The 12163-nt window shown below is 43.6% G+C and overlaps 1 protein-coding gene across 8 annotated transcripts in view; it reads left to right on the forward strand.

The window, feature by feature from the left end:
- Positions 1-12163, forward strand: part of APBB2 (amyloid beta precursor protein binding family B member 2) — a 330575-nt gene that overhangs the window by 92771 nt on the left and 225641 nt on the right. The window contains exon 1 of one of the 8 annotated variants that reach the window (XM_050947572.1): positions 4014-4032. The exons of the other annotated variants lie outside the window; for them this stretch is intronic. The gene's annotated coding sequence lies outside the window, so the exon portion shown is untranslated. Of the gene's footprint in view, positions 1-4013; positions 4033-12163 lie in introns of those variants that run through there. 8 annotated transcript variants of the gene reach the window in all.

Raw genomic sequence — 12163 nt, forward strand, 5'->3', positions numbered from 1 at the left:
TTCAGTCCGTCCTGGGGTGGCTGAGAACAATGGGGCGAAGCTAGTGCACAGCTCCTTGATTTGTCGCCGCTGCAGACGTTCCAGGGTTGTGGAGAGGTTCACCTCTTCCATGCCACCGTCTTTTTTCCCGTCATAGTAGACACCTTCAGGCCACTCAGCATCATCTCCCTGGACTGTAAACTGACAAACCTGTAAGTCTCTGGAATAGAAAGGCTTGATCGAATTAACATGGTACACTCTGGGCTTTAGTGAGGAATTGGGAAATGCTATGAGGTAGTTCACAGTTCCCAGGCGCTCTTGGACCGTGAATGGCCCTTCCCATGATGCTTCCATCTTATGGGCCTGTTGTGCCTTCAAGACCGTAACCTGGTCTCCTACCTTGAAGGAACGTTCTCTGGTATGTTTGTCATACCGGGCCTTTTGCTCTTCCTGAGCATCCTTTAGGTTTTCTTTAGCAAGGGCTAAAGCGTGTCGGAGGGTGCTTTGTAGGTTGCTTACAAAGTCCAGAATGTTAGTCCCTGGAGAAGGCGTAAACCCTTCCCATTGCTGCTTCACCAACTGTAATGGCCCCTTAACCTCGTGACCATACACAAGTTCAAACAGTGAAAACCCTAAACTGGGATGTGGTACAGCCCTGTAGGCAAACAGCAACTGCTGCAACACTAGGTCCCAATTATTTCAGTGTTCGTTGACAAATTTACGTATCATGGCCCCCAAAGTTCCATTAAACCTTTCCACCAGGCCATTGGTTTGATGGTGGTACGGTGTGGCAACCAAGTGGTTTCCCCCATGAGTTTCCCACAGTCCTTTCATGGTCCCTGCCAGGAAATTAGATCCTGAATCTGTAAGGATGTCGGAGGGCCAACCTACCCTGGCAAAAATGTTTGTTAGGGCCAGGCACACAGTGTTAGCCCTGGTGTTGCCTAGAGCTACTGCTTCCGGCCATCGGGTAGCAAAGTCCACGAAAGTCAGTACATACTGCTTTCCTCTGGGCGTCTTTTTTGGGAAAGGACCCAGAATATCCACAGCTACTCGCTGAAATGGGACCTCAATTATGGGGAGTGGCTGGAGAGGGGCCTTGACCTGGTCTTGGGGTTTTCCCACTCTTTGGCATACCTCACAAGACCGGACATACTTGGCAATGTCCTTGCCCATCCCCTCCCAATGGAAGGACTTCCCCAACCGGTCCTTGGTTCTTTTCACCCCAGCATGGCCACTGGGATGATCATGGGCTAAGCTTAAGAGCTTCCCCCGGTACTTAGTTGGAACCACCAACTGTTTTTGCGGCTGCCATTCTTCCCAGTGTCCACTAGAAAGAATCTCCTTGTATAAAAGTCCTTGGTCTATAACAAACCGGGATCGATTAGAAGAGCTGAGAGGCGGTGGGGTGGTCCGTGCCGCCGCCCACGCTTTCTGAAGGCTGTCATCTGCTTCCTGCTCAGTCTGGAACTGTTCCCTTGAGGCTGGGGTCACCATTTCTTCCTCAGACTGTGGACTTGGGCTTGGTCCCTCTGGAAGCGATGTAGGTGATGGGGTTGTTTCCGTTGCTGGTGAACCACTCTCCACTGGTGCACCTGAGGGTATTTCAGGCTCTGGCTGAGCCTTTTGGGTATGGCTGTCTGTTGCTTCTGCCAGTTCTGGCTCGCTGGCGCCCTCTGGCGTTGAGTTTGAAGATGTGGTTGCAATTGCTGATGCTGGTTGCTGTTCCAGTTCCGGGCCTGGGACTGGAGGTGCTGTGGCTGTTTCAGTGGTTGGCATGGAATCCGGGTCCACTACCTGTGTCTGGGTCTCTGGTAACACAGACGGGGCATCTGTGGACGGCTCAGGAACAGGAATGGGTCTGGAAGCTTGCCTGGTTTGGCTACGTGTAACCATTCCCACTCGCTTGGCCCGCTTCACCTGGTTGGCCAAGTCTTCCCCCAGTAGCATAGGGATGGAATAATTGTCATAGACTGCAAAAGTCCACATTCCTGACCAGCTTTTGTACTGGACAGGCAGTTCAGCTGTAGGCAAGTCTACAGCTTGAGACATGAAGGGGTAAATTGTCACTTGGGCCTTTGGGTTGATGAATTTGGGGTCTACGAAGGATTGGTGGATAGCTGACACTTGTGCCCCCGTGTGTCTCCACGCAGTAATCTTCTTTCCGCCCACTCTCAAAGTTTCCCTTCGCTTCAAGGGTATTTGAGAGGCATCTGGGCCTGGGGATCTTTTGGGTGATGGTGGTGTAATGAACTGCACTCAGTTGGCGGTCTTTGGGCAGTTGGCCTTGATATGTCCCAGTTCATTACACTTAAAGCATCTTCCATCTGACTGGTCACTGGGTCGAGGTGGGTTACTGGAGACTGGTGAGGTGGAAGAATAGTGTGTCTGTGGCTTTACTTGGGTTGTAGGTGGGGTTTTTGGCTGCCCTCGGTTGTAGGGTTTATGGTCGGTGTGCTCTCTGGGGTATTCGTTCCCCTTGACAGTAGCTTTCTTGCTTTCTGCCACTTCCATCCATCTGGCTCCAATCTCCCCCATCTCCGTGAGTTTTTTGGGTTTTCCATCTTGTATGTACCGTGTTATGTCCTCAGGAACACCATCCAAGAACTGCTCCATTTGTATGAGGAGGTGCAGTTCATCTATGGATTTAACATTGTTTCCTGATATCCAGGCCTCATAATTCTTTCCAGCGTAGTAGGCGTGTTTGGGAAATGACACATCTGGTTTCCACTTTTGGATTCTGAAACGCCGACGGGCATGTTCCGGGGTTATCCTCATTCTGTATCTGGCCTTGGTTTGAAAAAGTTTATAGTCGTTCATTTTCTCCTTAGGCATTTCAGCCGCCACCTCTGCTAAAGGTCCACTGAGCGGTGGCCTCAATTCTACCATGTACTGGTCTTCAGGGATGCTGTACCCAAGACAGACTCTTTCAAAATTTTCCAAGAAGGCCTTGGTGTCATCACCTGCCTTGTAGGTGGGAAATTTCCTGGGATGTGGAACCATAATTGGTGAAGGGTGTTAGGATTGGCTGGAGCATGTTGCTTAGCCTTTTCTAATTCCATGGCCTGTCGGTGGGTTTCCCTCAGGAGTTCCAGCTCTCTCCTGTGGGTAGCCTCTTTTTTTCTTTCCCTTAGCTCCATCTCTTGTAGTTTTTTTTCCATATCTCGGCTGTGCTCGGCGTATTTGATTTGTTCCTCGGCCTCCATTTTTGCCTTAGAAGACATGGTTCCTGTTTTCTTGTGTTGGGCTGCCCTCCGGTGTTTATTGTCTGAACTGCTGGCTCTGTTGTCTCCTGGGGTCTGCCTAGCAACAGTGCCTTTTTCTCTTTCTTCCTCTAGCTAATCTTTTAAATGTAAAGTAAACCAGAAAAACAACTTTATTTGCATGTGTATTGTGCTGGTACTTGACTCCTAATAGGAGTGCTATGTTTAACAAAAGACCCTTAATAGTTCCTTAATGGTTCCTTGCTGAATATGCAAGCCAAAACTGCAAGAGAGAGCAGAAAAAAAATTCTCTCTGGTTCCTTTTAAAACCAAACTGTTTCTCTCTGCTTAAAAGCCCTAGCAGAGAAAAAGAAAATAATATTTCTACTGGCTTCTGGATTCTATCTTTCCCACAACGCTGCCACTCATGTCATAACATATTTCCCAGATTTGGACCTTAGCGTCCAAAATATGGGTGTTAGCATGAAAACCTCCAAGCTTAGTTACCTGCTTGGACCTGGTAAAGCTGCCACCACCCAAAAAATTAGAGTGTTTTGGTGCACTCTGGTTCCCCCAAAAACCTTCCCTGGGGACCCCAAAGACCCAAATTCCTTGAGTCTTACAACAAAGGGGAATAAACCATTTCCCCCCCCTTCTCCCTTCCAGGTGTTCCCTCCCTGGGTTCCTGGAGAGATACACAGAAGCAAGCTCCGTGAATCTAAACAGAGGGACTCCACCCTCCACGTTTCCAGTCCTAGAAACACAAGTACTTCCCTCTTCACCCAGATTTGAAAAAGTTTTGTTTCCTGATTGGTCCTCTGGCCAGGTGTTTCAGGTTACTCCTTTCCAGGTGAAAGAGACATTAACCCTTAGCTATCTGATTTTGACAAGTGCATGTGTGCCTTACACATTTTTTCCACCAATTTCATGATGATTTCTTAGAGCACAAATTTAACTTCCCTGCTTCTGCAATTGAACAATATGCAGACTTAGGAGTGTCACAATTTGGGCTTACATCAGTCTGTCAGTTCCATACATATTTTAAAAATAGTGTGAAACAATCTAACTTTATGAGAAATAAATATCTTTGTAAAACAGATATGTAAAGCAAATAGTATCCCCATGGCACAGTAAGTCTGCCTTACAAGTGAACTTCAAGACTAGTGTGAAAATTCAATAAAGGACAGGAATATGTGCAGAACCATAGGCTGTGTGGTACATTCAGACTCCACCTCTGGCATTTCCTGGTTTGCCAACATCCCAGGATGCCTCATTTTGTGACACCATTATTACCATTCATTATTTGTATTACTGGAGTATCTACGATCCCTAGACCAGATCCCCATTGTGCTAGGCACTGTCACACACAACAGCAACAACATGTCCCTACCTCTGCCTCAAGGATTCATAGAGATCTGTTGTATCAACCAGGCAAGGTACTAACAAACTTCAATAGGACTTTATTTTTGAAGTGGAAACCTCTTTACCAAGCTGCTCCTGCTGCACCCTCTGTAACTCTCTCTGCCTCCTCAACTCCTCCCCCCTCCTTCCTGTTTCCTGTCCTTTCAGACACCCAACAGCCAGTGCTCCCAGTTTTAATAATTACAAGCAACATCTAAACAACACAGGTTCCATTAATGATAGCCCCAGGATGTGTTGAGTGCACCAGGAAGTGCTGGAGAACTTCCCATTGGGTGAGGGAGACTTATGAGTAGATATTAGTTAGTAGAGATGATCCACTGCTTGTTGCTCAGATGTATGGTTTTATGTTCAGTATGAGTGAGAATGGGTCAGTGTGTGTTGTGTTGGGAGATTTTGTGTGGATTTGCATGGGTGGCAAATGAGGGGTGTATGGTATGATGAGGAGTTATGTGCATTTAGAGTTATTGTGTGTGCTGGTTGTAATTGCTTTATGTCTGGGGTTTGTGCTGGGTGATTTTGTGGTGACTTGTGTAAGTGGTGAATGAAGAGTGTATGCTGTGGTGAGGGGTTGTATGTGATTGGGGTTATTGTGTGTACTGGTTGTGTTTTGTCAGTGGTTTTGAAGAACTGTAGCAGTTGGACCAAGTAATGCACCATCTGTGCAGTTTTTCTCATACAACCAATGAAATTTTTGCATGCAAACTAACTGTAGCATAAGGTTGGTGATTGGTTGAGCTACCTCTAATATAACAATAGTCTAGGATTCTTGGCGTGGCATAGCTACATGCCTTGCTGTTGCATAGGTGTAATTCGTAAAGTGAAAATGGTTAAAAACTGGACAGGAACAGACCATGAATCCTAGTGATGATTGAATCTGGTGATATTCTGAACAAAAAGAGCTCACAACTGTGCTTGTAGCTATTTCCATCACTTCATACTGACTCAAACAGGAATTGTAGGCTTCAGAGTGACACACAGACAGATATCAATCATGGACTCTTACTATACAGATAATATATTTCTGTGCTGAATGCCACTCTGAGCTTAATTAGTGGGAGCATTTGTGCCTGGTACACCTCTACCCCGATATAACACTGTCCTTGGGAGCCAAAAAATCTTACCGTGAAGAAACCATGTTATATCGAACTTGCTTTGATCCGTCGGAGCGTGCAACCCCGCCCCCCTGGAGCGCTGCTTTACGACGTTATATCGGGTTGTGTTATATCGGGGTAGAGGTGTACTGTGGTGATTGGTGCATTGGTAGATAACATTCAGTGTGTAAATTTAGGGTTAGTTCAGTTTTCACTTTAACTTTGCAGTTCACTTTCAATAACCTGCCTTGCATTCAGCTAAGGCAGAAATTCCATCCTTAACCTGTGTTAGCTCATGTTCTGTGACATTTATTATTTTAAGGCTCAGTTATAGGCAAGCACATCTTCTGTGAAATGTGGCCAAAAAGGAGTGGCTTGCTGGAAAAATGGCATTTCTGACTTCTCTTAATTTCTGGGTGATTTTAGTTTAAGAATGAGTAATATATAACAGTCTTTGTACAAGAGCATATTTTACATTTTTGTTTGAGTGGTCACAGTTTGTATACAACAGCAATTCATCAAGTTAGCAAGTTAGAACTGGACAATTGCATATGCAAACTGGAGTGATGGAGAGGGAGAGAAAATAAGAAGAGAGAGCGTCTATACTCTGGAGTAATGAGAATGATGACTCAAAATAAAAAGCTGTCTCTTTATCCCAGGGGTCTGAAATGTGGCAGAATGACTAGATCTCATGCATTATTCATTGCCATCAGCTTCTGCTGTGACTTAGGTGTTTATCACGAGTGGTGCTTTGGATTGCAGCAGAAAAGGTGAGTGTGAGCTGACTACTCATTTGTCAGGACTGCCTTTCTCCAATATAATCTGGTCTCTCAAGTATGGTAGGTCTGCCAAGAGAATTAGGACATTTAAGGGATGTTTTTCTCTCCAATAAACGGACTTCTACAGCTACATCTCTAATCACCTCATCTCCTTGTGTTTACTCTGTGCCATCTACATAAGTGTGAGCCCTCAGGGCTTTATTCCTCACTCTTGCTTTCAGGCAAAGAACAAATTCTAGATTTGTTTTGCACATTTATTGAAATACTTGTCTATCCAATCAGATCTTGCTATATTTTGTGAGCCAGCAAGAGCTGGATTTTTAGCTGAAAGCTCCAAGGCCACTTTATTCATATATTTTGATTAAAGTTATTTTATTTCCACTTTTTTTTTTATTTCTCTTGAATTTTGATTTAGCCTGCAGAGTGTTTTGCTGCTGAGGTGGAAACTGGGAGTCTTTTCATAATTTAAGCTTTTGTGGGCTCTGAAGCCTGGATCACAAGAGACAGATGGAAGCAGAATAAGGCTTGGCTACCATCCATCCTCTGGGAAAATGTGTATTGCAATGATTCTAAGGCTGTGATCTGTGGACTACTCTTGGTTTGGGGTGCGCTTCCATGTGGTCCATACACTGCTTTTTACAGTAATGATGAATCAGTCGGCCTGTCTTTTAAAGGTTACAGGGACGGTTTTGCAGCATCTTCTCCGTCTGTTTTTTTTATTGATGGTATTGCAGTGCAAGCTGAGCTGCAGTCACGTTTGTGGATGACACCAAAATTGAAGAAAAGTGATAGAACCAAACTTCAAAATGACTAACAGAGACTGGAGCAGTGGGGGGTATAGGCAATGAAGGGATACTCAAACCTAATTAATGTAAAGCCCTACATCCAAAAAGGGATAATTAGCATCAATACAAAAAACAGAAAGTGCAATAAAGTAGCTATAAACTATAGCATCAGAGTGATTTGTTTTTCCTCTTGTCTTGGTGTCATTCATAAATAACCAAGCACTCCAGTTCCTGCAGGGAAGGAGTGAAATTTGAAATGGGAGATTGCCTTAATAAATGGGCCACAATATAAAAAGATTGAGCACCACTTGTGTATTGCTTTCTATTTGACGTGTGCACCAAGACCTTCAAACAGAATAGCAGCTAAGTTTCTGAAACAGCCCTCTCACCTTGAATAGTTGGTGCAGCCTTAGGAAGCTTGATTTAATTAATAGTGGAAACTTTTACTCCCAAGGCTAGTGTCTCAAAATGTATTTTCTTAATTATCTTTACTAGTAGAACATAATAACTAAAAGCAGCAGAGTCAGCCTGATGGTGTAATGATTTATCATGTGCTATTATATGGGTCAATCAGAATTTGAGGATTTGATTGATTGCACACAATCTGGCAGAACCAGAGTGATCTGGCATTATTGCCGTGAATAAAAAATGTACCTGCCATTTTCTCAGGGAAGCAGATACTGAGTTATGAAAGGGGATCAACCCTACAGACTCTCATTTTGTACTGTGGTGCTACGGGAGAGAGTATGTGATCTTGTGCTTGCCGAGCTGTAGGCAGTAGTGCCCGATCAGATGTGACAAGTCCAGCATCCCCCATGGAAAACCAGAACAGTGCCCTGACAAGCAGGAGTGTTTTGAGGTAATGAAGGGAAGGCAGGGGTGAAGAGAGGAAACAGTACATGAACATGCAGCTTTTCAAGAATGTTTAGATCAATGCCCCCCACCCCTTTACTTTAGCTCTGAAACTTGTGTACTCCAGAGCATTAGCCACTGTGCAGAGATGCCTATCTTGAGTGGTAAATTTACAGTAAATTCAGAAGCAACTAAAGGTCCAGGGAGTAGCCATCCACAAGAACCAATTACAAACAGTAACCATCCTAAATGATAGAGCACCTGGCATCTTCTTTTGCTCCACTTCGTACTTTAAAGCAGTTGAAGAGCATGGTGGTGTCATGTGATGGACAGTCCACTGTGCACCCATGTCAAGGATATAGGTTTGTGAGGGCTGGTCTTCACCGATAAGTAACATCGGCATAGCTATGTCTCTTAGGGGTGTGAAAACTCCACACCCCTGAGAGTAGTTAAGTTGATATAACCCCCAGTGTAGACAGTGCTAGGTCAACGGAAGAATTCTTCTATTGAACTAGCTACTACCTCTCAGGGAGGTGGATTACCTACAGTGATAGGAGAAGCCCTTCTGTCGCTGTAGTGTCTATACTGAAGCGCTGCAGCAGTGTTATAAGAGTAGACGTAGCCTGAGTGACACACACTTCTGGACACTATGTCCAAACGTGGATCTGATCCAGCTCTAATTGGGGTTTATGTGTAAAGCAGCACAAAATGGAGAAATTACAGTGATTTTGTTGTTTCATGATATTTGGTATTTCTCTTAAAGCCCTGCTCCTTTGAACCATTTGATTATGTAAGAATCTCTGTTTTCATTTACAAACAAACAAAACCCCGTGTTTCTAGTCCCCATGATTGAAGAGAAAAACTTAAAAACGAGAACCTGAAGCCCAAAATCCAGAAAAAACCCAAATTTATTATTTTAAAAAAATCTAATTTTTGAACTTTTGGGTCTGGGATTATTGAAAAGTGTTTGTAAAATATATAAATAAAATAAAGCAATACCTACTCTGAAATCCCTCAAACGTTTTAGCCACTGTTGCAAAAAAGGGAGATTCTCCTTCGTATATGTTGAAATGGGGTAGAGAGAAATGAAAGCCCATTTTCAAAAGTTAGTGTGTTAACTGCAACAAAAGTTAGTGAGGGGAAGAAAAACAGCATAAAATAGATTCTTTCTTCTTCTTTAGGCCCTCTAGGTAGCGAAATGTATTAATATGTAAAGTGCTTGCTTTTGAAGGTTTGTCTAATGTTTAATGAATATTTGGCACAAGCTGTTCTCAAAGAAGCTGAGCATTTTTTTCCAATGAGAAAGGCACATATTAGAAATGACAGAAAATTCTTCAGGCTGTGACAACAATTTTCCTTTCCCTTAGCTTTCCTATAATTCTTTTGAGTGTAGAAGTTAGAGGTCTACTCTTCACTATGTTGGAAGAGTCCTTTGCTTATATCAAATTGAAGTGAAACTTGTTAATATGTCTGGCAGGTTCCTGTATGGCAGTGGGTCTCAAACTTTTTTTTACTGGTGACCCCTTTCACATAGCAAGCCTCTGAGTGTGACCCCCCTCGTAAATTAAAAACCCTATTTTATATATTTAATACCATTATAAATGCTGGCGGTAACGCAGGATTTGGGGTGGAGGTTGACAGCTCTTGACCACCCATGTAATAACCTCGCGGCCCCCTGAGGGGTCCTGACCCCCAGTTTGAGAACCCCTGCTCTGTGGGGAAATAGTTGAGTTTGTATGAAAACAGTTAAAAATAACTCTTGAAACAAAACAAACAAACCAAAAAAAACCAAAAACAAATAACCCAAATAAAAAACCTCTACTACGTTTAGAACTTAAAATAATAAATTATTCAGGGGGAATGAAAGAGCAATTCATCCCCCAAATAAAGCATCATACAGTAGCTGTTAAATATTGACAATATGTGGACACACTCGTCCCTCCATTTTATTAATTTTTTTTTTGGGAGAGGGGATTTTTTGTTCATTAGAGGAGTGAAAAAAAAAAATCCCAGCACAGTTGCAGTATCCAGAGGCAATTTCAAATGCAGAGACACAGGCTACTTAAACAGAAAAGTGTGATCCATTTTGATGATAACATAAATTGTGTGTGTGTGTGTGTGTGTGTGTGTGTGTGTGTGAGAGAGAGAGAGAGAGAGAGAGAGAAGTTTGTGTACATATCTATCTATTTGTATAGATACTACAGACAGAAAAATATATATAAACCCTCATATAATAATTCATATCTCAGATTTTAAAAGCACAAAAGTCAGGAAATCTAATGGTATGGTTTCCAGAGCCACTGGAACACTGCCAACGTCCCCATACGTGCAGTATGTATTAATTTGGCAGATTTATGATTACTGTGCAAGCCATAGCTCCCTTCACAAGTTCCTTTCCTCCTGTACAAAGATATGATACAGGGAAGCATTATAGGGGTACAGGGAGGGTTCAGAGGTGACATTGTCCCTCTTAACAATTGTTGTGTTCCCTGGTGCCAACAAAATGTGCCCTGCTATGTTTCCAACAAACAGTTTCTGTGAGGGAAGAAGAGAATTGTTCATTTATCACAGACAGTGTCACAACAATGACCTCTGCTGGAACACTGGCTATCTGCTCTTCATCGGACATCATCAGAGAAATACCTACATCTGCCTCACAGGTGTTATGAACAGAAACTACTATTTAAAAATGGCTTTATACAGGCCCAGATGCTGCTGCAGGGAGAGAGACCTGGAGGTAGTCCTCTTTCCCCCTGGAGCACCCTCTTGCACCCCAAACTCCTCATACCCAGCCCCACCTCACAGCCCACACTTCTAGCTGGAGTCCCTCTAACCCTCCTCCCCCCAATCCTCTGCCCCAGCCCTGAGCCCCTCATCCTTGGCCTCACCCCAGAGTCCACACCCCCAGATGAAGCCCTTACACCTCTGCACCCCAACCTTCTGTCCCAGCCCTGAGCCCCCTCCCACACTCTGAACCCTTCGGCCCCACCCCCACCACATGAATTTTGTTATGTGCACCAGTAAAGGTCATGTGTCACAAATCATCTCCATATTGGTTCACATAACAAAATTCATTCCGCACATGGGTGGGAAAAATTAGAGGGAACACTGCTTCCCATCTCTGGCTATATTTGACCCATCAAAAGGCTGAGTAGTCTCATTACAGAATCTCTAAGTGGATCACAGAGTGTATTTCCACCTGCTGTCAAGTGGCTGGTAAGCCTCTCCCTCCCTTTCCAGTCCTTTTGCACCTCTAGAGAAGCACAAAATGCACCTGTAAATCTGTCTGTTTTGCTAAAATTGTCATATGCAGCGCTGTTGTAGCTATGTCAGTCCCAGGATATTAGAAAGACAAGGTGGGTGAGATAATATCTTTCATTGGACCAACTTCTGTGGGTCAGAGACAAGCTTTCAAGCTTCCGCAGACCTGAAGAAGACCCTTTTGTAGCTTGAAAGCTTGTCTCTCTCACCAACAGAAGTTGGTCCAATAAAAGGTAATACCTCACCCAGCTTGTCCAGCTAAAATTGATTATTCTGTGTTATGTAAAAATACAAATTCCATCTTCATCTTAAAGACCTTCTATTGAAATTATATGCGTCATGATGGAGGCAGTGTGGTTTAATGGATAGGGCACTCTACTGGAACTCAGGAGACCTGGAGTCTGTTCCCAGCTATGTTACCGTGGGCAAGTCATTTCACCTCTATTTCTTATCCCCATTGTGTGTTTAGTTAGTAAGCTTTTCTCAGGGTTGTCAGTGTGTACAATGCTTAGCAAAATTTAGCCACATCTTGGTTGTGGCTTCTGCAGTACAAATAGTAATGCTAACATTCATGTGTTACAGATTTTTTGTTTGTAGGCTTTGGAGTGTTATCTTAAGTTGTATGGCTTTTGTGTATATTTCTTCATTTTTAAGCTTGTTTAAGGTTAGCCTCTACTGGTAGAAACATTAAGGCATGACTGGCTTCCATGGGGCTAATAATGGAGTTCTGCTGATTTTTTTTCCCGTTTATCATGCTTTAGATATTTTTTAATCTCAGTGTTGTTACTTGC

This window comes from Gopherus flavomarginatus, chromosome 3 (genome assembly GCF_025201925.1).
Source record: "Gopherus flavomarginatus isolate rGopFla2 chromosome 3, rGopFla2.mat.asm, whole genome shotgun sequence".
NCBI classification, from domain to species: domain Eukaryota; kingdom Metazoa; phylum Chordata; order Testudines; family Testudinidae; genus Gopherus; species Gopherus flavomarginatus.